The sequence below is a fragment of the Coturnix japonica genome, chromosome 18 (assembly GCF_001577835.2).
Source record: "Coturnix japonica isolate 7356 chromosome 18, Coturnix japonica 2.1, whole genome shotgun sequence".
NCBI lineage: Eukaryota > Metazoa > Chordata > Aves > Galliformes > Phasianidae > Coturnix > Coturnix japonica.
In genome coordinates, this window is record NC_029533.1 from 7622627 (window position 1) to 7650426 (window position 27800).

General features: G+C 46.3%; 2 protein-coding genes across 9 annotated transcripts in view; one reads left to right on the forward strand and one right to left on the reverse strand.

The window, feature by feature from the left end:
* The window catches only part of COPRS (coordinator of PRMT5 and differentiation stimulator), a 111506-nt gene extending 94270 nt beyond the window's left edge, over window positions 1-17236 (forward strand). For 2 of the 5 annotated variants that reach the window (XR_004309260.1, XR_004309261.1), the window contains 5 exons: window positions 10873-10955; window positions 11626-11819; window positions 12466-12619; window positions 12735-12890; window positions 17053-17236. The gene's annotated coding sequence lies outside the window, so the exon portion shown is untranslated. Of the gene's footprint in view, window positions 1-2761; window positions 8176-10872; window positions 10956-11625; window positions 11820-12465; window positions 12620-12734; window positions 12891-17052 lie in introns of all 5 variants that reach the window. The other 3 variants (XR_004309258.1, XR_004309259.1, XR_004309257.1) reach the window with 3 other exon arrangements.
* The window catches only part of LOC107322036, a 43117-nt gene continuing 18160 nt past the window's right edge, over window positions 2844-27800 (reverse strand). For 3 of the 4 annotated variants that reach the window (XR_001558761.2, XR_004309256.1, XR_001558762.2), the window contains 2 exons: window positions 5859-21137; window positions 2844-5756 (listed from right to left, as the gene is read on the reverse strand). The gene's annotated coding sequence lies outside the window, so the exon portion shown is untranslated. The remainder of the gene's footprint in view (window positions 5757-5858; window positions 21138-27800) is intronic. The other variant, XM_015879630.2, reaches the window with a different exon arrangement.

Genomic DNA, 27800 nt, shown 5'->3' on the forward strand with positions numbered 1-27800 from the left:
ACCCAGATCAGTATTAACTCATGCTGGTAACTGAAGTTTCCCCTCAAGGGATCAGAGTTGTGTGATCTAAAGCAGGAATGCCTTAATTTGTGAATAACTGATCTAGTCTGGGACTCTGCACCATTTATAGCAGCTGGCCTGGCCACTTGGTCATGCACATCCAAGTCCTTTACAGGAGCAGCCTTTATAGAAAACATTCCCCTCTGTCCTTTTTTTTCCCCCCTTTTTACCCCAGCTAAAAGTATTTCATTTCTTTCCAGACTTGCATGTCTGTATTTGGGCAAGATCTGTGTTAAAAATGCTCTGAAATCATAACCTATACAGCTCTCAACTTCGTTTGTGTGTTTGGGAAATCTGGACACCAGGACAGGAAAGACCAATATGAAAAGAATAATGAGACTCAATTGACTGTGAAATCCTTCTAGGAACAGGTGTAATTGTGATCGGAAACATTCGCAGGGTATTTTACCAGCAGTTTTAATCCCTGCAGAGGGGAATATTGAGGGGTAGGAGAACAAATGTGAAAGTAACTTCAAAGACTGAGTTAAAAGATGAGGAACACGAACCATTGTGGTACTCCAGGTCAGTGTGTCTGTGGTCCCATGCGACCACATCAGGGTGCTGATGACCCCACTGAGATCGTAAACTGAAGGACAGGAGAAAAATGAAGACCAGGACGCTCAGCTGTGGCAATGGCTGCTGGAGGAGTTGAGGCACTAAGAGAATAGGTGAACAAGGTTGTGTTTCCTCGTGCCTTGTGGAGGGCACAGAGCTTTCCTTTAATGAATGCACAGGAAATGTAAAGCAGGGAAGGGTCTGAGAACTGCGCGAGGAAGTTTGATATGGGTTGAAAGTCCTTCCTGTGCTGAGGGACCGCCTCAGAAGCAAAATGCCATTTACATTCCATTGGAGCCCGGGCTTACACAGTTCCTTGTAAAGACTTCTTTGCTGGGTGAATTTTTCTCACTGCAATTAAGGAAACAAAACTCATTGGTGACTCCAAAGAGGGAAAACGAGAAGCGATAAAGACAAACATGTAGGAAGTGCTACGGAGCGATAAGGAATCTGGAATGGTAAATCAAAGCCTGGAGAGGAAGGATACGAAGGGGGCACAGAAGTATAAATCTTTCTGAGCTGAGCAAGGAGCTGCTGGAGCCCTCAGAGGGATGCGAGTGGAAAGTGGTGAGTGAGTGGGGCTGCTGAGAAGCTGAACGAATTCCTTGAGTTGGGAAGCAGGGGAGAGCAGCTAAAGGTCACATCCTGCAAGGAGGACAGGGAAACTGTTTTTCTGTGTATTTTCTTAGTATGTGGAAGTTTTATGTGTGTAACCCAAGTGGACAGCTGGGAAATTAAAACTATTAAAATTGACAAGTCACCAATTTTAGATTAATTGCAACCTCCAGTTCCTGGAGTTGGTTTCTGGCCTCAGTGTTTGAGAGGTCCCTGGGAGAGTGCTGGTATCTGAGGAGGGAGACACAGAAAGCATTGTCTCCTTATTTAAAAGACGGAGTAAAGCAACAAGAGACACACACACACAAAGATATTTGGCAAGTTGTGGAGCAGATAGAGTAAATATTCCTGAAGGCAAGCACTGGGCAATGTTTCAGAGCCATCTGATTGATGGGGAAGTGGCCCTTGATACCCTGTGGTCTTATTTCTGACGTGTGCATTGAACAGGCTGAAGGAGCACTGGTGGAGCTCAGTGCTCATGCAGCTCCAACCACAGAGCCGTAGCTCTGGAGGGAGTTGTGCAGACTTCCTGCAGATCAGAGCTGGCTGCAGCAGCACCTGAGGCTGCGCAGCTCCCTTGGAGCAACTTGCACACTGGCTTCCAATGAATACAGCAATGCCATTGTGGTTTTTTAAATGCCCTGTGAGCTCAAATGGCAGCAACCTGTAGTGTTTTACATCCACTCCATGCTACTTGTCACCAGCAGTAGCTGAGGCAGATGTTGCCAGCTTTGCCATGCTGTTGCTTCCAGCTGCCCTGACCTGCCATGCTGACACGTAGTCAGGAGCCAGTTCTGTGCTTGAGAGCCTTTGGTAAGGTCAAAACTCTTGTATCATGAGCCCTCAGACACACTTTCTCCAATACACAGCATATGTGGTGAGAGGCTGTGCTCATGGCAGAGGTGAAGGCAGGCCTTTTTCAGGTTATTTTAGTTCAACCAGTGACTTCCAGACTCTCTTTTCTAGTTATGGAGATCCGAATGTTTCACACTGGGGTTCTGAACTCTTTTTCCAAGAAACCATGCTTATTTATTGTCTACTTGCTCATGTAAATTCTTCGGTGCATTTTGCAGACCTTTAGAAAGAGGCTGTGTGCCCAAAGGGACCCCATAGAACCCCCCTTGTTTTAATGAAGCTGTTGGTGCTCATGGCCTTTTCTTGAGCTATGTGACAATGAAGACAAGCAAAGACAGAAGGATGCTGAGCTGCAAGCTCTTCTCACCTTCAAAAAATCAGGAATACTTCTTATTTGGCTGAGAATTTCAATAGAGTTCCCAGGACTGATGTCCCACAAGGCTCCTCCTGTGAGGTGTCACGTTGCCCAGGAGACAGACTGAGCAACTGAGACATTCTGCAAGTTTTTGAAACAGAGATTTATATATAAATGTGTTACGGGAACAAAATACCTCTGCTCATACACATGGTAATTCTTCTGTCTTACTTTGTTTACTATCTTTCTTTCTTTCTTGTTTTCAGAGATTTAAAGGAATTTAATTAAAAAGGCAGTTTAACTACCCTCTTTTTTTTCCAGATAACAAACACTAAAATAAAATGAAGTGAAATACTGGAGAGCCTGCTTTATACCCCTTTTAAAACTCAACACAAAAGCCAAGTGAGATCATCGGGTTTATTAGGCAAGATATTTCCAGTAAAGATGGGGAAGCACTACTGCCACCATACAAGGAACTGCTCAACTCCGTCTGGAAAGTCGCAGCCAGTTCCCATCATCTGTCTTTGGGAAGGAGAAATCCGAAGCAGAACTCAGAAGATGACAGGAACAGTGAGTAGCACAGAAGTGACCATGTGGGATGTTCAATGTGGTGGAGCTGAAGAGAGTGCACTGGTTTCTGTAGATATAGCAGAAGGAAGAACGTAACGTAAGTGACAATAAATCTTTGGATGATAGTGACTATAAACTGGCAGAGAATGCACTTACAGTGGAAATGAGGGTTCTGGGCCTTGGAGCAACCAGGTTCTGCAAGACCTTGCATCAGGAGAGCAGGGCCGGGTCCTGTTGCATAACCCACACACAAAAGGGTTGGCATGTGATGCTGTGAAAACAGTCTGGCTGCAGTGATCATCTCCAGTCCTGTGTGCTCCTAGAATACCAATAATTTCTTCCACTAGCCCTGGTATTCCACAGGCAGCTGTCTGGCTGTGATCTTCCAGAGAGCCAAAGTAAGAATTATTATTTAGATTTTAGCTTAACTACAATATATCATTTAGAAAAAGTCCTGCTGTGCTAAGCTGCATTCAGTAGCATGGCAACATCCAGTGTATATATTTGACTGCACTCTGCTTTGTCTTTTGTTAGCTCCGATGTCAGCAGGTAGTGAGCAGAGTGACCCTGGGACCTGCCAGCGTGGGGCACAGTGTTGGAAGCTGTCTCAGTTTCACATCTTCAGCAAACCTGGTGCTGCTGCGTTCCTCACCAGTGCCCAGCACGCTGCTGTCAATGCATCACACTCAGAATGCACAGATGCTGCTTTGCTCCTGACTTTCTACAGTTTCCCTGTAGCAAACTTCATCTGCTTGAGCTCCTGTGCTCTGTGCTGTGGCTCCCTGCAGCCCCACACCTCCTTCCTTTTCCAAAATGCATTCTGAAGCTTCAGCTGTAGTGATCTGGGTGTACATAACTGGGAGTGCTCACATCACAGGCACTACAGGGGGAAACTGTGGCCCTATGCCCTCCAGTGGAGTTCTCCAGGACACTGTGCCAGAGACTATGGTTTACTCAGTGTGCTATGGAACGGGATCTAGGAGCTGCAATAGCGTTTGCTTAATGGCCAGCAGTGACAGGGTTATAAATCAACAAGGCACCTATTACCTCCAATGGAAATGGTAATCTGGTTTTTCTCCTAGCGGCTTCTGTTGCAATAATCATGTGCTTGCAGCCTCCTCCAGGGTATACAGTGCAATGCACCTCCCTTGCAGCAGTCACATCCCTTTCTTTGGGAGCCTTCCCAGCTCAGTGGAGCACTGAGCACCCCCTCGACTGCTGGGAACTGCAGGTGCTCAGCGCCTGAGCTCAGCCCTTTGGCAGGTTATGTGCAAGTTTGTTCTGCTTATCACCATCAGCTTCAGGGCAGCCTGGAAATGGAGTTGCAGGGAGGGAAGGGATCCATAGGGCTGCTTTCTTCCTGCCTTTTTCTCCACTCAGAGGTATGGAGGGCTGTTGAGCACAGTGGAGCCCCACATTCAGAGCACCCTGTGCAGGAGGCAGCAAGTGGCTGGACAGCAGCGCCCTGGTGTCAGGTGTCTGTTTTAGCCTCTTCCCAGCAAGGTCTCCATCTAAATCAACAGGAGCTCTCTGGACTCCGAACCATGGCAGATGTGTATTTTTAGAAGCCAATCAATCAGTGCTGACTGTTCAAGTTCAGACAAGTCAAACACAGCCCGTAAAGTTACACAGAAGCACAGTGTGTTGTAGAAGGGTTGGTGAGCCTGCTTATTATTTGGCACGCTGCGCCAAATCCGAGAGCTACCAAGGCTGGGTTCTTTTCAGAGAGATATCCATAAGGAGCGCAAGTATAAACAGACAGTGGATTGTAAGACACACTCTTTTTAATTGAAGCAATAAATGACTGTTCGTGCTTCCATAGACGCCCTCTTTCAAGGTGCTGTGTGTTTCCCAAGCTTCAACGCAGTCCCAGGTTCAGGGTTTGTCATCTGGGCCGTCCTGTAGGTGAGGAAACTGAGGCACAGAAGGATGTGGATGCTGCCAAGGAGCTACAGAGACTGAAGTCCCACTGGTCTCCAGGGAAGTGCTGTGCTGGGCAAAGAAAGCAAACACCATGCAGGTATGCTGATTTCCAGAGCCTTAGTTTATCCAACTTGAAAATGGAACTGATGCTTTCCCATGTCACTGACCACTCAGTCAAGAAACGTGGCTTTGGCCTCTTCTGCTTCTTCGTGCCCTTCTCTCCATTGCTACAGGACATCTGCTCCAGAGCTTCTTGTTGGAGTCTTTGCACAGCTGTACAAAATGTAGTGCATGATCTGATTCTCAAACTGGGCTTAACTCATACGTACAGTGCCAGCTGGAGGGGCCTGCTGAGTTTTTGCTGATGCATCAGAAATGTATTTTTAGGAAGGTTTCTCTATAATTATCACATTATAGCTGCTTCTGGATCACTCAGAGTATAGTAAACAATTGCTATACTTGTTAGAGGTCATGAATACAGAAAAACATTCCTCTGTGTGAGGTCTGCTGTTAAATAATAACTTGTCATTTCATGGCATGGGGGGAGTGAATGCCCTTGAAGGGACGTGCTGACATTGTTCAAGCCAGTGATCCAGTTCCTGTAATTTACACCGCTTTCTTAAAGCTGCTTCTCTGCACAAGAACAATGGATGCGCTGAGGGACAGCTGTTGCCCCGCTGCAGCTCCCGTTGCCTTGTGTGTTGATCCTCTCTCCGGTTTCCTTGCTATGCTGCTTCAGCAACACGTGGATGAGTCACTGCTAAAGGCCTTGGAGGTGATGGGTGAGGAAGGTGGTTTCTGGACAGCTGTGCAGAGTGCAGCCCTAGGCAGAGATGGGGCAGGTGAGTGGCATTAGAATGTGATCACACAAGGAGATGATTAATGAGTAATTTCATGATCACTGAGTTGAATGAACAGCACTCACCTTTGTGGCATCTCTGCTGTCTGGTGTAGAGGGAGCATCCACTGCTGTCTTTTCCTTGGGGGATGCTGATGGTGTCCCTGTCCTCCATCTGTCATCTGTAGCTCCTGTCTGGGACCTTTAGGGTGCTGAGAAATCCCTGTCTCTGTCTCCTTGAAATAGTCTGGCACAATCAAAATCTACTCACACACATTGGGCTCGCACAGTGCTCCATTTAAAGCTTTATTCCCTTGGGAAATCCAGGCTTTACGCTAGTTACCTTGCTTTTCAACTGGGCATAACATGCAGTTGTGATTTTCGTAGTACAGTAGAAAAGTGAGGATCTGGCTATGGCTGAAATCAGTTAACAAAACAGATAAGTTAGGGATCCCAGAGCCCCTGGTGTCCTATCTCAAGGCCAAAGAAGTAACTGAGAGGTCTGATGGAGCTGAAGAATTGGGGTAGAACAGTGAGCTCTGGCCAGACAGGTGACGGATGTGTCCGTTATGACATCTCACAGTCCCTCCCTGTGGCATGGGAATCTGCCCTTTAATATGTTGTCAAAAGAAAATTAGATCTTGGCAAAAACATAGCAAGTTTAAGAGCTCAGTCTGGAAGGAGCTCAGCAGGGAGGCGTAGGAGCTGACTGCAGCATTTCAAAGTCTTTCTAGAAGCTGTGGTTTGGAGAGGAAAAGGGGATGAAATCTTCCGTGTTGCAGCATGCGAGAGCTTTCCAGCTATACCTTTCCAAACGCCATTGTGACATGGCTCCACCATATTCATACTCATGACTGAGGGAATGGCGGACTCCATACTCAGCCCCTTGCTTTTCTTGGTTTGTGTTGCATGTTCCATGTTGTTTTAATGTAGTTCTTAGTATTTAATGCATTTTTATTGCTTTCTCTAATAACATCGACTGAGTGCTGGGAGCCAATCTAAACAAGCTGTGCCAATAAGCCAAACATTTCACTTCAACCAGCAAAGCGGATGCCTCTTACCCCTTCTCATGCCTGGCTGTGCAAACCAAGGACCTCACTGCTTATCAGGGAGAGCAAAGCAAAAGCCTGGTGTGGTGTGGGCAAGGCAGAGCTGTCCTGTGTCCTTGTGTCCCTGCCACATGTGTCCCATCGAGGTGAGCTGGCATTGGGCTGCAGGTCAAGCAACATGCAAAGCTGGCTCCTGTCGAGGGGTTAATGCGACATCTTGTCTCACACGCTTTGACAAGTTGGGTCTTGGTTTGTGGGACTGTACACACCTCTAAATCCCTTTGACATCAGTGGAAGCTGGAGTTCACATTCTGCATCGCTGAAAGCCTTTCCAAGCAATTAAAAAACAACCCCGGTCCTCCTCCCCTGGTGCTGATCTGTGGTGTGGTGTTGACGTAAGTGTACTGGAGTTTTACTTACAGCAGCTGGGTGGTTGGCACTTTTATGGGACTTTTTAAAGAAATTTTCTGTCTTTTGCACAATATTCCTGATTTTTTTTTAATTTTTTTTTTTTTTTTACTCTCTTTTTGCTTTTCTCCTACAAGCCCAGCCTTCATGTCTGTCATCTCAGCGCTGCTTCCTGTTGTTCTCTGTGATCTCCCCCGTTCCATGTTCTCTTCTCTGGTTTCCTCCCTTTCATTTTAGCCTCATTTTCCTCAGGCTGCCTGAGCCCATCCTCCCAGAGGGGAAGTGTATCTGTCTCATTCCTGTCTCTGTTTCCCTCCCAGCCCCACAGCTGTTCCCACTCCGGCAGACCCCACTTCTGCTCAAAGCACCATCTATGTCCAAGCCCTTCCCTCCATCACTGCAGATTGTTCCTGCAAGGTGCCAAGTGTTGTCTCACCAGCGTTTGCCTGGACTGCTCTCATCTGGCTGGATGGTGGAACCCCCATCCCCAGCACTGACACCTTTTGTGGTGTTTCATGCCATGCAATCCATCACCGCTCCTGAGAAATTTTTGCCTTTCGTGCTGCCCAGGCCTGAAAGCCATAAACTCAGCAGAGAGGATGTGGTGAGGTGTGAACATCTACTTCATTTCCAAGTGGTTCTTTTCCCCTCATGTGCTGCACTTTACTAGTGAAGCAGTGGGCACCATTCTCTGTGCTTTGGCCCATGTAATTATGTGTTTTCTAGCTATGCTCGGTCAAGAGTAATCATGGAGTTTCAACCTCAGCTGGGACAGAAACCATCAGCTTAACAAGTTGACTCGTGTGCAGTTACAGAAGATGCATTCTGCCACTGATTTGTTCTGCCACCCTTTTGCTCTCCTAAGGGGAATGCACCATGGGGACGGATGGAGCTGGTGAGCGGTTGGTGGAGGCACAGTCTGCCTGTCCTGCTGGGGTGAGATACAGGTACAGCTTGCAGGTGTGAAGGGACCTTTCCCTCCAGGGAACTGGGATGCACTTGGGCTGCAGTCTGCATATCTGCCCCAGGCACCCTGTGACCTCTGCTTTGGGTGTGTTTTTATAGAAGTAGGGAATTATCAGATCTGGAAGGAGAATGTGCACGGGCTGATCTGCCAGCACTGCTGTCCACTTGTACCCAGCTGCACTCACATCCCTCACTCTGTCCCTTTGCCTCTCCTGTATTCCCAGGCTCAGACTTCGCCTTGTTCAGCAACAAAGAAAATGCCTTCAGAAACATCATTGCCCTGATACAGCAGGAGGCTGTGACAGATACAGTCACTGCTGGGGAATGAGCACACAGCAATGCTGCGCTCTCTGTGCCATTATTGTTCTCTGCTGCAAACTGGAAGCAACTGAGAGCAGGGCAAAGCAGCAGCTCTTCTGTAACAGCCCCCCTGGGATGTGTGCACATCTCCAGTGGTGCAGGATGTGCACAATGGGCATGGCTGGCAGCTTCTGCCACCAGGATGATGACAATCCCTCCTCTGGATTTCACCTCCGTATCTCATACCCTCTCAGTGATTGCTCAGCAGTGATTGACATTCAAACTGTTGGCTTTTAAAAGATGAAGTAAGGAAACAAGAAGGGAATATGTAAACTTCCAGGGCAAACTGTGTTAAAAAATTGAAGGGTGATATGGTGGTTGGCTTCAGGCTGGTCCTGCAAGGGTTGACTCTCATGGATTTGAATAGTTGTGACCTCTCTGAGGGTTCTTCTCATGAGGGTTGGTTATGGAGGAGTCAATGTGCAATCCCTGTGTGAGCAGTGGGAACTGTGGTACTGCTCACTCAGTGCTGCATCAGACAGCTCTGGAACTGCTGGCAGCATTTCTAGGCACAGGTATGGATGGGAGTGAGGGGAAAAGATCCAAAGCACGGTATGAGTTTGCATTACCTCTTGGCTGTGTGGATTACTGAATTCAAGAGAAAGTTTTAGTTACACTGCACAAACATCCCACTTGTGAATATATCACAATGATACTCTGGCACGGTTGGCAGCCCATAAAAATGCCCACTCTGCTTACACTGTGGAATTGTTTCAGCCTTTGATAAACCATCTGTTGCAGCCTGTTGTACATTTTAAAGCATTTCTTGCTAATGGATTTTTACAATGTGGTTTAAGGGATGTTGTTATTAATAAATGTAACTGCGCCGAATAGTAATTTGATAAAGATGAAGGAGGCATTTATGAATTCCACTTCCCTTTCAGCAGCTGCTAGGAATGTTGCCCTCCTTCAGAACATGTTGCATTCAATCTTGATTTCCTATTCGTTAAAACTGTTATATTCTCACTTTATAAAGAGAGTATCAGTGGAGTTGGACCACTTGTGCAATCTTCTCTGTGCTAAAAGTCCAGTTCTGCTCAGTGCATGGCAGAGATTTCCTTGCTGAACAGCAGGGCTGGCTGGGTATCCCATTAGAAATGCCTACAAATAATGTGTAAGTTTAAGGTTGTTTTCTTAAAATATGATTAATGGGTCTTAACATTGATGGAAGCATTAGAAGAAAATAATCTATCCACACTTTTTGCTAATGGACTGATCTCCATTACGTTATCGTTACAATGGCCTCATTGTGTGTAAATTAATTAGGAACTCAGTTTTGGTACCAAATAGTGTGTGATTGGCTCCAGTTGAACAGGAAACATGGGGTGTCTGAGGGCTGCTATCTACCACAAAAAGGGCTCTGCTAACACTTGTGGTGCACAATAATGGGAAGTACTGTGAGTTATGTTGGGCCTGCATCATAAAATGGTTGCAGGGCCATGCAGGGACAATGGCGAGGAGGAATGTTAGCAGGAACAAAATGGAAAGCCTTCTTTCCTAAGAGGTGAGCTTTGCTTTACTAGTATCTGATCCAAGCAGAGATGGATGCCTTCAGCAGAGGAGGCAGGTATTAATCACAGGAAATCATTTGTTTTCACAACTCGCAGAGCACGAGTTCTTTTGACAAAGAAAGATTTTCTATCTTTGCTACCTCCCACTTTCTGTGCATCGTCTTTGTTAGCTCTTTTCAAGGGCTGAAGCTTTCTTGTACCTTGAGTTAGCGCTGCATTCAGCTTCTCCAGATGCTAGTCATGGTAATTCCATCAGAACTAACAGTCTGCCACCCAGATCATTCTCTCAACTCATTCTTTTGTGAAGCTGTACATCCTTGTGAGTAAGCAGCTCAGGGATTTGTATAGGAAGCAGCAATGTGGATCTGCTTCTGATCTTAAGTATAAATCAGGAGTAAATTCAGTGAAATTCAGCAGGAATATAATAGGTGTTTGTTACAGGGGAACTGAGGTGCTCTGTACAAAATACAAAATACAAGGATGCTACTTGCAGTAAAGTTTATAATACAGGACAAGAAAATGGTATGATGTCTTGCACCTTTCATATTGCACTGAACTTCTCCCTTGGGGTGACTGTTCTACCTTATAATCAGTCAGTTCTCCTGGACTAATTTCCTTGCATAGTAGGCTATAAATAATTATTATTGGTATTGCACGGAGGCTGCGAGTTCCTGAACAACCGTGACCGAATTCTTAATTTGCCAGTTACTGATATAATGCATCTGGTTTTGTGATTACTTTAATTATGTATGAAATGGAGGTAATTGGAAGAGTACAAAGTCATCTTTTTTTTTCTTTTCTATCTAGAGTCACAGACTGATTGGAGGACAGCCTACCTCTGGCCATCTATGCATTTGTAAATCCCTTCTGGACTAACCTGATATTCAGGGGTAAGCACTTGTTTATACAGTGTAGCAGTGTTAGCCCCTATGTAGTCCCTAAAAACGATACCAGTAGGTTGCCAGCATCCCATGGGCCACATTGTATGCTGTAGGAAGGTTCTCAGCAATGAAAATGCAGTTTTATCCCTTTCAAAGTGCCCCTTGCCAAAGTCAGCCAAGCATCCAGAAGCACTTACTCTGAGTGATGGATGCAGTATTCATGTTCTACTGACTTGCTAAGCATACAAGATAGGCCAAATCTTTCCAGAGGTTTCAATTTCCATCATGTCCCCCATTTCTTTTGGCTGAACCATGCCATAGTGTTCATCCAGGGCTTGACAGCTCATAGGAGCCAATAGACTTGAAAGATAATCTATTGATTTAGGAGAGAGATGAATCAGGCCTGTGGCCAGAGTCCCATTGACCTCAGTGAAAGCAGACAGCGATACAGTTGCTGTCACAGAGGTCTTGAGAGCAGACTGCTTTAATAACTTTGTCCTCAGGTGCCCAACTCAGTCATGGTGCTAAAGGAATGGAGCACAGCTACCTGACCCGGGGTGCTGGATGCTGCTGGGTGGTCCAAGATGTAGATATTGCCAGCAAGCACAACTGCTCTTTCAGAACCAGTACAAAGAGCTCATGATGCAATCCTGCTTTCCTTCTCTCCTTCTTCCAATAGGAACCCAGGTCTTGACCACACACACTGTCAATACAGGACCTTGGACTTGAACTCTGTGCCTCAGACTTCAGCTTTGTGAGCCTTTAGACAGCCCTTCTGCAGCTGCATCAGGCCACACACAGTCACAGCTCTCAGCGTTGTGACAGGCACAAAGCTGGCACTGGCTGTGATTACTTCTCTGCAAAGTCAAACAGGTGAGCATATTCTGCTGGTGACCCCAGTGCTTTTGTTTGCCTTAACACTGGCCTTGAGCAGCGGTTAAGTGCAGCTGGCACTGGCCTCAGGAGGCAACAATCACCTGCTGCTCCTCTTAACCTTTTCTATGCTGCATAAGAAGCCATGTTCTTGCTCTAGTAGCCTGAACAGCTGTGGAGTCAGCACAGAAGCAGCATGAAGCTGTATTTCTGATTTTATATCATTGATAAGCCGTGTTGCAAGGGCTGGGATTGCCCAAGAGTTACACACATCACAAACTCGGTGTGACATTGTGGAACATTGGTGTCTTGCTCTCCTGGGCTCCTTTTATAATATCAACTAGAAAGATTTTCCTGGATCAATGGAAATTTGGTCCTTGAATTTGTGATTCTGTATACAAACAAGCCTCAGGCATGCAGGATTGTGCCTGTTTGACCAATGTGCTCCATGATTCTGAGGATGCTCTGCTGCCTTTTCACTAGAAAGCAAAGGCAGTTTTGTGCCCAACAGGAGACAGTTTTTTTGTTGGTCTCCTTGCTGCCTTCCCCTGCAGAGGGGTGCAAAGGGGTGGTGCAGTATGCGGGTTTTAACTGGACACCATCCCTTTAATGTGGAGTTGTGTGGTGGTGGTTGTTTTTTTTTCAGGGCCAAAAATAAATGCTAGTGAAGGAATAAACAGACGTGAAAAGAAGGCTTGGACACTTGGAGGACAAGACTGCTTTGTGTTTCCCAAAGCAATGAGCCTCTTCACAAGGAGGTTACTCTTTCAGAACAACACGAGTCCTGTGACACTGCCAAGGTCAGTAGGTGCCCAGCAGAGCAGGGAGCATTCAGGGCAGACATGTTTTGGGAAAGGGGCTTATTTGCTCCCCTTGAAATAGAGGAGAGTAATTTACTTTGCTCTGCCATTTCAGCTCTTCCTACAGGGTTTGAACACACACCAGTTTGGCAGCGGAAGACATCTTCCATCTGTCTTAGATGGCAACATGGCCCCAGCACTGTGGCTGCATCACTCGCATGTTGGCTTGGGAAGAGGGCAGTGCTGCTGTATTGTGCAGCTGAGGAAGCAGGTAAAGAGAGGACGTGTCACATGCAGAGTCCTGGCAGTAAGGCTTGGATTTTTAAAGGTGCTGTGCATTTTTCAGAAGTCCCTTGTGGACATGGCTCTCTTGTGCTGGTGCTTTATAAGCAGTCTATGCTAAGCTTCTGCTCCTTGCCTGCATGTCTAGGAATGGTCAGCTGCAGTCTTGATGGGCTTTACTTTCTGCAGGAAATAGGCAGAATTCAATGCAAATAGCTTGATACAGACATCTTGTTTTCTAGTAAGCAAATCTGGTTTAGCAAAGTGCTGCAGTGATCTCAGTGAGGGTAGGAAGCTTTGGACTACACTTTAGGGACTTAACTGATTCTCCATCCAGTGCAGTATCTTCTGAAATGTGACCTTTTAGGCTCTGTATTGTCTCAGCTGGATACAGAATGACAATACTGGGTAATATTGAGCAATGATAAGATGATACAGAGTCTGTCTCATGCACAAAGGGAAGTTCTTTCACTGTCTCTAAAGCACCAAGTTGTGAGTCAGCCAAAGCCTCTGAGGACTCTGGGTAAGAAACATGAGCTTTTAAAGGCACCTCATTAGGACTGAATCTTCAACAGCTTCTGTAGTGACACACCAAAACACACTCATCTCAGAGAGGGCAAATGTTGGGAAATTAAGGGGGCTAATTAGTGGAATCAGCTGCACTGCAGAACTGAGTGCATCACTGAATGTGATGGAACTTGGATTCTAAAACTAGCCGAAACATGCAGGAAGATTAACCCTGATAGGAAATATTCCAACCCCAGTAGGATAAATAACCAGTCCCAAACACATGGAGAGCATTAACTGATATGCAGAAGTTCTGATTGGCATGAGGGTATTCTGCTGGCATGCAGCTAGGTATTGAAATCAGATGTCTGGAGAGAAACTGCTACAGAATACGATGCTCTGCTCTGCTCTTTGATGGAGGCCATTGCTCTTATCACAGGGCTGACAAAGCACCTTACCCTGCAGGTCCTGAACAGCCACTGCAGTGACGTGTTCAGTGCAGCAGTTCTGGACCTGCCTGATGAGTTACTGCCACAAGGGTGGCACTGGAGAAGAGTGGTGGAGCAGAAGGTTGGAGGCAGCATTTGCTTTAGTCATCCAATTCGAAGTTGCTGAGATGGGAAAGGTAGAGTCAGAATAAAACATGTCGAAAGTGAACTTGTGAATTGGACTTGAAAAGGAAATTAGAACAGATGGCTGAGGGTTTCAACTAGAGAAATCAAAAGAGGAGAAATGTGGTCATTATAGAGTGAGAAGGGGCTGAGATGAGACCCATCTACATGTGGTCTAAAAATGAATTAAGAACACTTCGTCCACATTTTCAGTAGAGATGATCGTGCTGAGCAGTGGGACAGAGGCAGGATTTCTAGTGGGAATATACATAAGGGAATGAAAATGATCGCCTGTAAGGTGGAAGGAAAAGCATGAAGAATTCAGTGTGCTCAGGTGAAGTTGCACTGGCAGATTTCCATCCCAGGATTTGGCACATTAAATGAGTTCAGCTTAACCTGATATTTCTCTTTGATGACTGATTTTTTTTTAGGCAAATGAAATACAGGTGATTTACTCTATCCAGACTCGAGTGAAGAATCTGATATTATACCACAGGGGAAATTACTGGTAGAAGTTGAGACGATGGGGATTAGTGTGGATGGTGAATGCAAAACTGTTGGAGTGTAGAGGAAAGGGGAGCTCTGAGGAGAGAAGAAATGCCAGACAGAGGCAGTCAGTAAGTGGAACTCCTCAGGAGTCAGTGTTGAGCTCACTCTTGCTTGTTTCATTAACGAGTCTGGCACAGCAGTAGGAATGTAGTAAAGAAATCTGCTGAGAACACGGGCTTTCTTAATAGAGAGGATGATCAGAACATCAGTCAGCAAAGAGTGAGTGACAGAATTAATCTGAAATAGAACAGACAAAGTATTAAGACATGCATTTAGAAATTAATAAGTAGAATATCATATTACTCACTTGAAGATGACAAAGGCAGGGGGTGGGAAAAAAAAACAAAGAGAATTACTTGCTCCCAGGGATAACTGTGAGCCACCAATCTGATATGGAGAGGCAAACACAATCCTAGAAGGTACAGGTCCACTCATGTTCGAGGAAGATTAGCAGGTACAGAGAAGGGCATTGAGGATGATCAGAGGGTTTAGAACAAGAGGAGACTAGAAAAGTTTCATTTGTTTAGTTTTTCAAAACAAAGGCTAGAGGAGATAGGATTGTTTTCAGTAAATATATCTGATAGGTAAAGATCAGAGAAAAAAGAGAATTGTTTAAACTAAATTATGATGCTGGCACAAGAACAAATGATATTAAGGCTGAAAATTTTAAATGAAGTGCTGGGACAGCCTGCCAAAAAGCATGATATGATGTAATTGAATGTAACAGTAGGAGGCTGGATCAGTAACCCAGAGCTCTGCCTTCCTAGATAACTTCTTTTTTTGGGAAGGGAGTTAGACACAGCAGCTAAATGCAGGAAATGGAAAGAACAGCCCAGACCAACAGCACAAAGGTGTTCCCAGTGATGGAGCAGTGCGGTGTGTGGTGCCTACTGTGGAGTGGTTTGTTTCTTAGTAAGAAAATTAAGCTGCAGGGTGTGCTGCTAAGTGCTGGCTGTATCAGAAAAGCAGTGTCACTAAATCGTTTTGCTGTGGGTTTGAGCTCTTGCTTTTTACCCAAAATGTGACTGTCTTTCACCTCCCAAACCTGAACAGACATGGCTGAAAGCACACCTTCAGGAACTGCTGTCCGGACACTGTCAGTGCCTTGCAGGCTGTGCAGAGGCTGGAAGCAGGCAGTGTGCTCAGCTCCCCACTTTGTCCCCTGGAGCTTTCCTTTTCTGATTGCCCTGTTAGGCAAAATGCCCACATGGAGAATGATGTTGTACCTCTTTGAAGAGAAGCAGTAAACAGGCTTTTGGCAAATCAGGTGCTGGCCTCTAATCTGCATCTCTTAAATGAAGCTGGCTGACATACACACATGCTGCAGGGATGCTCCTGCAGTGGGAAGAGCCCACTGACTTCAGGGCATGGGACCTCCCGGTCCTGCAGCCCCACTGGAGCAGGGGCTGAGCAGCAGCTAGTCCAGGGGCTGGGGCTGCTCTGCGCTCCCACAGGTCTGCACCAGGAGCACCATGCTGCTCATTCGAGGACAAGAAAATGCAGCTGGCCAGAGTCCTTGGGTTTGGAAGCAGCCCCACTGGCTATAGGGAGGGCCTTCCCCTTTCCTACCCCCCCAAGAGAACTGGCAAATTCAGCTCTTCAATGGCACGAGCTCATCTCAGCCTTGCCTATAAATAGATAAATGAGATTCCTCCTGTCCCAGTGAGTAATTCTGACATCCTCCCTTTGCCTCGCAGAGAGCTGAGTCACAGGCACTCTGCACTCCAGTCCCTGCATTACTTACATGGTCTCAAAGGAAATTTTAACACATCCAATGAATCATCAGGGATTGGATCATGTTTAAAGTTATTCCAGTGGCATTTCCCTTCTATTGTAGCAAGTCTGCCAACACCTAAAACTTTAGCTAATCTGGACTCAAAATGCATAGAGGAAATAGCATGTTGACATATACAGCCACTAATACAAATAACTTTAGAAGTTCTCTTAAATCTGCATCAGTAAATAAATGACCCTTAGTGGATTCCTTTAGCACTTTGGTCCTGCTAATTTTGTCAGACTGCTTTGTTTTGCAACTGCTTATTTCAATGAACTCCAAAGTTTGAAATGTTTTAATATTCAGTCTTTAGGTCCCTAATTTAATCTCCTGCAGGTTTATTTGCACCAAGATGGAGTTTGCAGCCCTGTGCTCATTCCTCTTCTTACCCATGATAAAAATAAAATGCCTGCAGAGCAAGGACAAAACCAGAGTGGTGTTAAGTACAAAACACAGAGCATTACATGCTGGCTGCACGAGGCTCTGAGCTCAAAGGTGAAGCTGTATCTCCTGATGGGGCATTTTCACTTGTTATCCTTCCCTCTCCCACCTGGCACAGTGTAGTCTGATTGGCTTAGAGGGAACACAGCATCTGCAATCAGAGGTTTCCTCCTGCTTCAGAAACAACTGAAGAGTGGAAAACTCTCCAACAGAATTTGGGAGCTGTGAAACAAATAATAGAAATAGATTTCACTCTGTTTGCTTTCTAGGTTGCCTGGCTGTATCTTAGAACTTGTTGGGACTTTCCACTCATCCAGAATCCAGTGACCAGACTCTCCATTGGAATGAACAAGAAATGCTAACATTGTTAGCAGGTTTGCTGGTGTGCTTTAGTACCCTGAGACCTAAAACCTGGCTGGTTGATAACACTAGGAATGCTGTGTCTTATTCAGGTAACATTTTTCTAGCACCTTTTCATAAAGCAACTCTCTGCCTGTGTGTAGATTGTTAACAAGCATTTGTTCAACAATTCCAGCATGAGCTGCAGTCTCTCCATGAGATGGTGTGTCTCCTACACTGAGGCTCGTTGGTTTATTTATCAGCCCAGCCCAGCTTTGTTTGACAGTGTTCTGCCAGCTGTTACTGTACAAGAGCATTGGGAAAAACGATCAGTTTTGGCTCTCAGTGGAATTGGGCGTAATTCAGCTACCTGTTGACAAATATGATTTGTTTAACAGCACAAACTGTAATATTTTTATAGCTGATAGTTTTCACCCTTCCCTGCAGCTGGGAAAAAAGAAAAGAAAGAGGAACTCCCAGAAGTTCCTCACTTGAAACTGAAGTTTCATTGTAGTAATGCCTTGTAATGTTGTTTCTGTGCAGGAAAAATGATATCTCTGAGGGACAAATCAGGGGTGTCTGCGTGATGCTGTAAGAGGGCAGGTATGTCAATAGGGATCATACAGCTTCTTGCTTGGCCTCCTACTGCAGCAGTGCTCTCTGCTACACAGTGAAGGGATGGAGGATGGCTGGTGGGGCCTCACAAGTGGGGCTGGGCCCTGAGCTGCCCTCCTCTATGCTGCCATTGGGACATGGTGAAGTCCAAGCCTCCAAGTTCCCCATAAAGCAGCATGCAGGATGTATCTTCAGGAGAGTGCTGTGGTCCTGCTAAGGAGAGCTGCCTTCACAGAAGGTGAACAAGGTAAGGAAAAAAAACATATGGCTTTAGAGTGTGTGTAGATGGCCTTGTTCCACCTGCAGCACTGAGCTTAGTGTAACTTCTCAGCCTGCACTCCTGCCTGTGCTGGGAGTGGGACAGTGGTGTGGCTGCACCAGGTTGGGTAAGAGCTACTTCTATGTGCCACATGCTTCCAAAATAGCGGCCAATAATTCAAGCCAAATGACATAGCAGATCCATAACATTAAAAAAATGCTCACCTACCAATTTTTGCTCATGCCTTTAAAATACGGCCAAACTGTACTTCATGACTGTCTCTCAGGAGGGCCGGATTCTGTAGGACATGTCCTCAGCTTGCAGAAAGAGATCATTAATCATTAGTGTGCCCTGGTCCCTGGCTATTTTAATCACTGGTGAAATACTCATGCAGTTCCCACTCCTAAAAATGGTATTTGACTCCAATGCACATGATTTCCTTTGGCTTCCTTTCCCCATTTAATAGCGAGCCATAACAACTTGGAAGTACAAGGACTGGAATCCGTAGATTTGCTTCTCATCAGTCATGGGGCCAAAGGCTGGTACTGCAGGTAGCATCTGTGCTGACCAAAAGATCAGAATATATTGTGACTGACTGTCTGTGACAGCCCTTCTGCCTACAGACTGATGGTCAAACCCTGTCCTGTGTACTGGAGCACTGAAAATGCCTTAGGTCCCTGCTGTATCATTAGTTCAGTTCTGTTCCAATTTATGATGTAATGATTAAACATGCTTCTTGTATATATGCTGGCAATGATTAGGGCATGTCGGTCCACTGTGGAAGAAGTGGATGATGGATGAACTAGCAGTGTGTTTGAAAACTGCAGGAGTCTGAGTTGTTCAGAGAAAACTTCACTGCTTTCCCTTAATTGCAGACTAATAAATACATTGTTCCCCTCTCCCCGAGCTTACCTAGTTTATAAACTGGATTCCTACCACTCTGAATTCTCTGCTTTTACTCTTCGTATGTGAATGAGGTCCCTTTTGAGCTTAGAGAAAGCAAGAGATCAAGAACTTGATCAGCACTGGCCTAATTAAAAAGACAAAGCCCAGCAGTAATCTACTAAAACTAAAGCTTGCTTGGCAGCTTAGATTTCTTCAGTTTTGCTCAAAGTAGTTTAAATAATGAAGAAAGTTTGCCTTAATAACCATATTTCCTCCATAAAACAGCTATCCATCAAAAACTACAGCAAAGTACCAAAGGGCCCCATTGAAAGAAGGCACCAAATTTGCCAGCAGAATGTTATTTCCTGCACTGGTCTAATTCAGATCATGTGGCTGACATACAATTTCTATTTAACTGAAAGTACCACATTAGATTATTCCAGGCAGATGTTGTGCACTGAAAGCAGTTGATAACATCACAGGGCGATACAGAAAGGTGCTCTGCAGCCAGAGACTCCTTGCAGCCTGGAGCGCTGGTGCTTGAAAGATGCTGGTGCAATTGCTTAGATGAGCAAAGAAATATGAATGGTGGCTCAGACTTAGTACATCTTCTGCTATCCATGCAGAATTATCTGCATGGGAGTAGGGGATGCTTTATTTTGGCAGGGTCTATTTTAATGTTCATACTACTTAGCATACGCTAGGGATGGCAACTTCAACAAGTCTAGGGCAGCACTTAAGCAGAGTGGAAGTGGATGGCATCACTTGAGACTGACTGAAAAAATCATGATTGCCTGTGTGTACTTTTCAAAACATTTATTTTAGGTATTTCTGTGTTTTCCAAGCCAGGCTGGAGGTGCTAAATGACAGTGATGTTTCAAAAGGAACAGCCAAATTGGTCCATGAAATCTTAGTGCTTTGGCCTGGGCACAGACAATGGGACTCACAGATCTGCTTAGAATGTCCTGCAGTGAAATGGAGCAGGATCCCACCTGCAGGGCACACAGGAGCCCTCCTGCCTGCCAGCCCCTGGCCAAGGACCAAGTGTCCCCACAGGGCTCTCTCTGCACCTGCCCTCCGCTCTGAGAGGCTGTTGGAGGGGTGTATGACTGGGAGAGCTGTTTTGAGAACAGATAGGATAAAAATAACACCAACTCTTCTTGCTCTCCTATTCAGCACATGCAGTCACATATATGAAAGGTTTCTTCCACAGAGATGCATAAGCAGGAAATTGTGGCTTACCAGAAGGTAGAAGACACAAAGTTATAAAGCACTGGAAGAGTTTGTCAGACATTTATATAGGCAGAGTTCCCATAGCACATGAGAAGATGATCCATTCATCCATGCACCAGCTTCAGGACGAGCTGCAGGACTGCTATGTGTGCATTCCCTGCATTCATAGGGGCCCTTCTGACCATCATCCACCACTGGGTTCTCTCCATGGGGCACAGCTGTGATAGGAAGAAGCTGGGCAGGCTCAATCCAGTATTACAAAGCAAAAAGAGGTTTATTTTAACATATAAATATTCTTACTTTGAGTAAGATGTGAATAGTAAAGATAAAAATTGTAACATAGGAATGAAAACCCCTTCTGGATCTTCCTGTTTCCAGTACTAAGAGTCGGTTGTTGTTCTCCATCTTGTAAGTAGTGGAGGCACTTCTGTTCATTGGGTAGGTAGACACTGGATTAAAAGCAGATCCATTCCATCCACGTGTCTCAGCGGGGGAAGCATTCAATCCCTTCCATCTTGTTCCAGTATCAGGTAAAGACACTGCATTGTTTAAATGAGGAAACAGTCTATGGCTTTGTATGCTGGGCCAGTCTCAGAAATCAAAGGCGTCAAAGCAGAAAGTCCTGAATCAAGGCACTCCCAAAGCAGTGGTCTGCAAGGCAGCCCTGAGCAGCACGGGTTTCTTTGCTCCCAGCCCGTCCTTAGCAGAAAGGAGGTGCCTTTCTTGTGCCCAGTACCTCCCTTACCTAGTCACACAACCACTGGGACCAGGCTTGTCTTTTAGGGCTTGCTTACACAGAGCAGTTGACTGTTCTGCAATAGCTGCTGCAGGATGACTTCATGTGAACGCACTCATTCCACAGCGGCTGTTGGAGTTCCCGATTCATACCATACCTTAACTGGAGTCGCGTCAGCAAGTCAGTGTGCATTACAGAGTTAAGCAAGACCTGGGACCCAGTTTGGGGTTTCTAGTCACTTCTCCTTTACATAGAATTCAGCTTTAAGAAAAGCAGTTGAAATGTTCCTGAGAATGACAAATAACAAATGAGTAATACTTGCTCTAGAGCCACATAGCCCCATTAAAAATAGGTAAGTGATGTGTAAAGGCAAGTCTGTGCAGTCCGTGTAGAGAGGAGGGGAAAAAAGTAAAAGTAAGCATGCATTTCTGATCTGTTGGCACAGTCATACGAAGCAGAATTCATCAATAAACATACCAATTAATTGATAAATAAAGCCTTCTCAAAAACCAGCCAGACACTGGAAAAAGGACAGTTTCTGTTGTGGAGCCAGATTAATTTGATTATCCATCTCCCTAGGTAGAGTTGTTAAAGGAGAAAAGCTTTGAACACTGTTGTAGAGTTCAATGAAAATAACATACAAGCTCTCAGAAATGCAAACAAGGTGTTAGAATGCGTGATGGAGAATAACTGAGTGTTACAGTTCTGTTTAACAAATTGCTTCTCTTTGTACAATTACCGCATCTCTGCCCTAAGCAGGAAAAGGAAGCTCAGAATAAAGCGATGAGAATGAGCAGAGATCTGTGATGACTGAGAGCAATTCAGCAGAAAGAGGAGTAAAGCGGGGAGTCAGCAAGGAGAGGGCAGTTCCCAATGTAATGAAAGGCACTGAGTCTGAAACCACCAACGCTTTCCCAAACATGAAAAGAATAAATTTAATACAGTGCTGTGATGGTACAGGAAGGGACATGAGCAGGAACACTGCAGGATGGAGCCCTTCCATCAGCAAGCAAACAGCTGTGCAGAATAGGGGCACAGTGACACAGGCAGGCACCGCCCAGCCCTGCAGCTGGTGGTGGAGCAGTCGGTGCTCCCTGCTGCCCAGGCACGCTGGTGATGTTGCATGGCCACCTTCCCATGTCCCATCACTGCTCTGCAACCAGTGGAGTAGTTTATAATGCTAAGTAAAGGACCAGTAAATCCCTGTGGCTTGGGGTGCACCCCCCGCTCCCCAGTGCTTTGCTGTTAACCAGCCATGCTCCTGCTGGAGTGCCAAGGTCAGAAGTTGGTGTCTCTGGGGTTGCTTTAAGAACATCCCTGGCTGCATTTTGATCTGATAGCCAGAAATGAGAGACAGATACAACAGGGAGGGTAAGTGCTTGGTTTCTTTCATTTCTCCCACTTTGTGTTCCAGTTCTCGTGCCCCGAGATTCATGCAATAATGCACTCTCCACACCACAGTTAACAGTGAAGCTTTTCCAATCCACTCCGACAAAAACTCTTTCCCCAGCCTGTAACACCACTCCAGCCTGCAAACAAGCCTTCCCAAAGGCAGACCTGCCCTACCGTGCTCGCTCTGTGCCCAGCACTCGTGCTTACCTTCCAGGCCTCCCTGTGCCGGAGGTCACAGTTGACCATTGCAAGAACAATAAGGATTTTTAGGGGCATTATGACTGGGTTAGTAAAACACAGCTGCCCCTGAAAGTCCCTCATTTTTCTTGCTGCCACTCAGTCCCCTCCATGTCCCTAGGAGGGCAGAGGTCTGATGGGCTCCTTTTGCTCCAGCACGGTTCTGCCATCTCATGCTGGCTTTGCTGATCCGCCAGCAGCAGCCCAGCCGTGCTGACCAGCCGTGACACAGGCAGCGGAGGTGTGGAACTGCTTTGTCATTGCTGCAGGCTCCCTCCTAAGCAAACGCTGCGCTGCACTTCAGCGTAATGCCAGATGGCTCGTCTGTCACTCGGCAGAAATGCCATCACACAAAGCACACCTCACTGTCACCAACCCTCGAATGCCCCCCACATCACTGGGGCAAAATGAAGCAATGGCTGGTCCTGCAAACACTCAGAGCACCGCATTTTGTCCACTGGACACAGATACCCAGCGCCAGTGAGCACCCGCTGTGCACACTGTGACTGCAGCCCCGTGGCCATGGGTCACAGCGCCCACACAGCTGCACGAGCAGTTGTTCTTGATTTAGTAATAAAGCTGGGAGTTCAATTAAGTAATTGCCACTGATTTCTCAACCGCTTTCAGTTTATGTGATTTTTAAGAGCTATACTTTTCCTACTAAAAAGGTGCCAAGTGGTTGGCTGGGAATTCTCAACCCTCATTTACAAATCCTCTTGGAATTCCCAGCCCAACCCAGCGTGTTCGTAGTGCAAGGAGTAGCACTCTTCTTTTAACTCACTGGTAATTTGAATGTTGATGGCAGCGGACTCAACAAAATCCATAGGCAGATTCCCATGCGTGCTCCCACCCTGAGCTCGCTGTGGGGTGCTGGATGGGCACCATCATCCCTATACATGCTGTGGGCTGGGCAAGCACTGCTGCCCATGAGGACAGGGCTTTGGGAGCTGCTCCGGGGCTCCCAGGGCCTTTGGAGCAGAGCAGGGAAGCACTGAGGACTCAAAGCACTATTTTTTTCTCCCCCTCTTGCATTCAGAATGCCCTGCCCCTCAACAAAGGACACTCTTCCCTATTCCCAGCAATTACAGGTTAGGACAAACACAACATTGTCTCCGTAACCCACGAGGTGCTCTGTGAGCAGCGAGCTCACACAGCTTGGGTGCCACCCCGTGCAGCCCAGGCTCTGCAGGGCTCACTTACACACCGCTGTGTTACATCCAGCCTCAGAACAATGGGGCTGAGCTGCAGAGCTGCAGAACTGCGCCGTGTTTGGAGTCGCTGCCGTTCAAACATACCATCTCCAGGGACACAGCCGGGGCTGGCGCAGCTGTTCTACATGCAATGGGAATGCTGAGGTCCGGGCAGCCCAAGGTCCCAGCCACGTGCAGCACAAGATGAACGTCCTCACCTCTTTCACCAGCGAATGATGCTCCTTGGCAGCAGCCAGCCTGGCACCCAGCAGATCCCTCAGCCCTTCTCACTGCTGCATATGAAACCGCACCTTATTTTCATTTAGAATTTCTTCTAAAGCTTGAAAGTTAAATGAAAGCGACCATTATGCCCTGATTTGGTAATAAAACATGAGCTGTGATTCTGATCCAAATATTATTTGCATCTTTAAAAAAAAAATAAAAATGTAACAGTGGTGAAAAAAAAAAAAAAAAGGAAAGCGGGAGCCCTGTGAATGCTAATGACGTCGGTGTCCTAAATGAAGCATAAAAGCCAGATCCTGGGAGATGCAAAGCATGAGTCAGAGCGTCAGCAGTCCCACACTACAGGCAGCGCTGCTGCTTCATTCGTTTAAGGAATCAATTCCTTTGTAATGAGCACCAAGTAGTTCCTAGGACTAAAATTAAAATGAGATGCACGCTGTTATTATTTTCAGAAAGTTCTTTCTTTTCTTTTTCCTCCTGGAATGGCAATAAACAGCTCTTTGTAGTTGGAAAGAGCCCCAGGTAAGGACCAGGTCCCTGCAGCACCGCTGTTGTGCTGATTCAGAAGACAACCCGGTGAGACCCTGCAGGGAGCCTGCCCAGCAGCCAGGCCCAGCACAAGCAGACAGAGCTCAGCATGGCAGAGCACAGCAGGCAGCTGGATGCGCTGCAGATTGCAGCCTGGTTAGGCTCTCTCATCCTGTTTTACTTACACTGGGTAGCTGGCAGGCTCCTGGGGGATGGATGCATCCTGCCCTGGGGACCCCCCCCCATCATGGAGGGTTTACCTGTTCCTTCTTGAGCTGGAAAGGCAGCACGTGGCTGCATGTGCCACAGGAGGGACAGCCAGACTTGAGTATCAGAGCACAGGTCCCTCGGTTACACTGAGATCACGAGGAGGATTTGGAACTGACAGCTTTTTGGCCTGTTAAGGTTTGAAATTCATAAAGCACGAGAGCAGCACCAAAAGAAACCAAAGGTAGGAAGTGAATGTCGTTTCTAAAATCCTTCCAGCTTTAGTCATTGAAGAGGATTGTTAGAAACGCACAAAGGGCCGTTTCCCTCAATTTTTTAAGTGTGAATTTCATCTTGACAGTTTCATTTCAGAAACAAAAATTGAAAACAAATTGTCCTATACACAAAACAAAGGGGCAGATCCTCAGCTGGAATAGACTGGTATTACCAAATGAGTAACACCCGCTCACAGCGGAGGCTCTGGCCCTTGTGACAGCGGCTGCCTGCTGCCATCCTGCTCTGCCCAGCCAACAGCCTCTGGTTTCAGCTGGCCGCAGAGCTGACTCCAGGTAGCCTGATGGAGACAAAGAGCTGCCTTCAGAGCTGCTGAGTGTGCACAGTGCTTCAGGGACCCCGTGTGCACTCTGCTTTCCAAAAGCAGGGCTGGCTCCAGGTGAGCGAGCCAGGGGAAGGAGCACCGAGAAGCCAGACGATGCCAACAGGGCCCTGAAAGTAATGAGCTGCTGTGGGGAAATACTGGCAAAGCAGCCTTCCAAAATCCAGTTATTTATGGGATTTACTCTCTGAAAAGAAGCGTTTCTCAGATTTTTCTCTCAAAACCAACACTGGGCTGATCATCATCTTGAAAATTAAAAGAGGTCCCCAAGAAAATATTAACTGCAGTGCGAGAGGGCGAATGCATGCCTGAATGCAGTCCAATCTATGCTAAAAGAGTCCCGCCCCAAGAGAGACTGGCACAGCACAACTGTGCCTGGCATTTGGGAAATCCCTTCAGCCACAAATGAGTTACTAATAGGGCATTAATTAGCTTTGGAACCTGCCACCACAGTCTGACTCTGATCCGGCTGTCCTTCACACAAGCACAAGTGTGCTCTAGAAGTCACCATCCTAGCTGGGCTCATTGGTTCTTGCACCCAAAAGAAAACAAAAAATACACACATTAGTTAAAGTCAGGAACTTTCTCACTTTGCCAGACATCAGAAGACATACTGACTGCCCAGCTTCCATGCAGGACATCAAGCTCCCTGTCCTCTCTGTGCTGAGACACTCACATGAACACACACCTTTGCACTGTTGGAGGGGCACCCATCCCCCAGGGCTGACAAGGGGTGGTTTTGCCCATAGGCATTTTACAATTCATTTCTTTTGAATTCTTTTGTTTGGAGCATTATTTCTCTGCTCTCACACCTCTACCACCATCAACAGGAGCTGGAAAGCCAGAGTTATATTTAGGGGATGGTACATTTAGGCCCTGTTAATCTTGACTGGTCCCTTTGAAAATGACAACGTTGGATAATCAAACACATTACACAGAGTTTCCATGGAGCCTACTTGGAAAACTACCCTCCTACCTTTCAGCAACAGAGGAGGACAATAGTTCAGATAGCAGCATTTAATACTGCGCTGACTTGCCTCATTACTGTGACCTCACTAGCATTTATATGCAGAGACCTCCCAGAACAAGGAAATTATGGCACCTAACTGACTTTAAATACATAAAATAGAACAATTAGTCATCAAAACATCTTCTAGAAGCTCCACATTATACCCACCTCAAGCAGCAAGAGACCATTATCCAGCTCAGCCTGGCACAGAAGAGGCTGACAGCGATGCCCAGTCAAATTGCATGGTCAAACATGTTGGCAAAACAATCCCAGAGCAACGAGGAAGGAGCTGCTGGTCTGAAGGCGAATGCATTAAAGTGGCTGGCACAAGAAACGGGACAGGAAGGGAGAAAGCTAGGAAAAAACTCCAAGGGAGGAGCTCTGGCTAAAAGAGGCTTCATGACTGCTAGTAAATTAAACAGCACAGGGCCAGCCAGTCCAGTCTGAAATCACCTCGCCACCAACACAGGACAGCCACATCCAAACAGCCTGTTAATAATGGTCCCCGGCCCACACAGACTTTCACATCATATCCAGGGCTGGCTGGAAAAGTCCCAGGCCAAAGTTCTGCCCAGGACCATGCCAAGCACATGGCCATGAGCTCTGCAGTGGCCCACAGGCACAGCCATGCAGCACAGCACTGCAGGCATCCCACTGCAGCACTGCACACATACCTGCTGGGTCCCAGCTGAGGGCACTACTGCAGATCTGTGCCTGGACTGATCACCTGTAGGAGAGGCGGGTGTGCTCTTGTCATCGACACACCAGCACTGCCTCCAATTCGGAATCTACCTGCACTTTGACCAGTAAGTTAGGAGAGAAGCAGCCAGGCAAACTTGGTTTTGCTGGAGCAGAATCAAGTCTGGCTGGCATTAAGGAAAGCAAAGCATTGCAGGAGAACAGCAGGAAATTGCTAAGCAAAAGGGATTTTTAAATAACTTCATTTTAAACAAAACTAGGGAATTACCATAAAATAAATGGCCACACCTTGCTACTAACACTGTTCTGCCAACAAGACTAGCTTTTCCATAGCTATTCAAATATGAGACCTGGGTGCCTAACCAGCTCTTTCAAGCTGGTTTCCAAACTCCAGCCAAAAATCACTTTCTGATTCACCACTTTCTCAGGCACACCAGTATGCAGAGTACGCCTGCAGGCTGGTACTGTGCTGTACAAAGCACTTAAGCACACATTTAATTACACTGTGGACCAGGGATGTGATTAATCATATGCTTGAAGTTAAGCATGTGCTTAAGCATGCTACTGACCTGGAGCTCGAAGTGGATGCAACTGGTGTTGTACTGCTCCCCATTTTCCAGTTCCTTATGGCTTGATAAGTGGAAAGGTTGTAAGAATATTCCCATGGTTGTGCCCTCCTAAGAATTCATCCAAACTCTGCTTTCAAACTTTTTTTTTCTTTTTAATTGCAATTTTTGTTGCCATTCTCCCCATGGCTCCCCAGATTACGGGTATTATGGCATATGGATATTATTTATCAGCATTAAAACATGAAGCAATTATTATCATT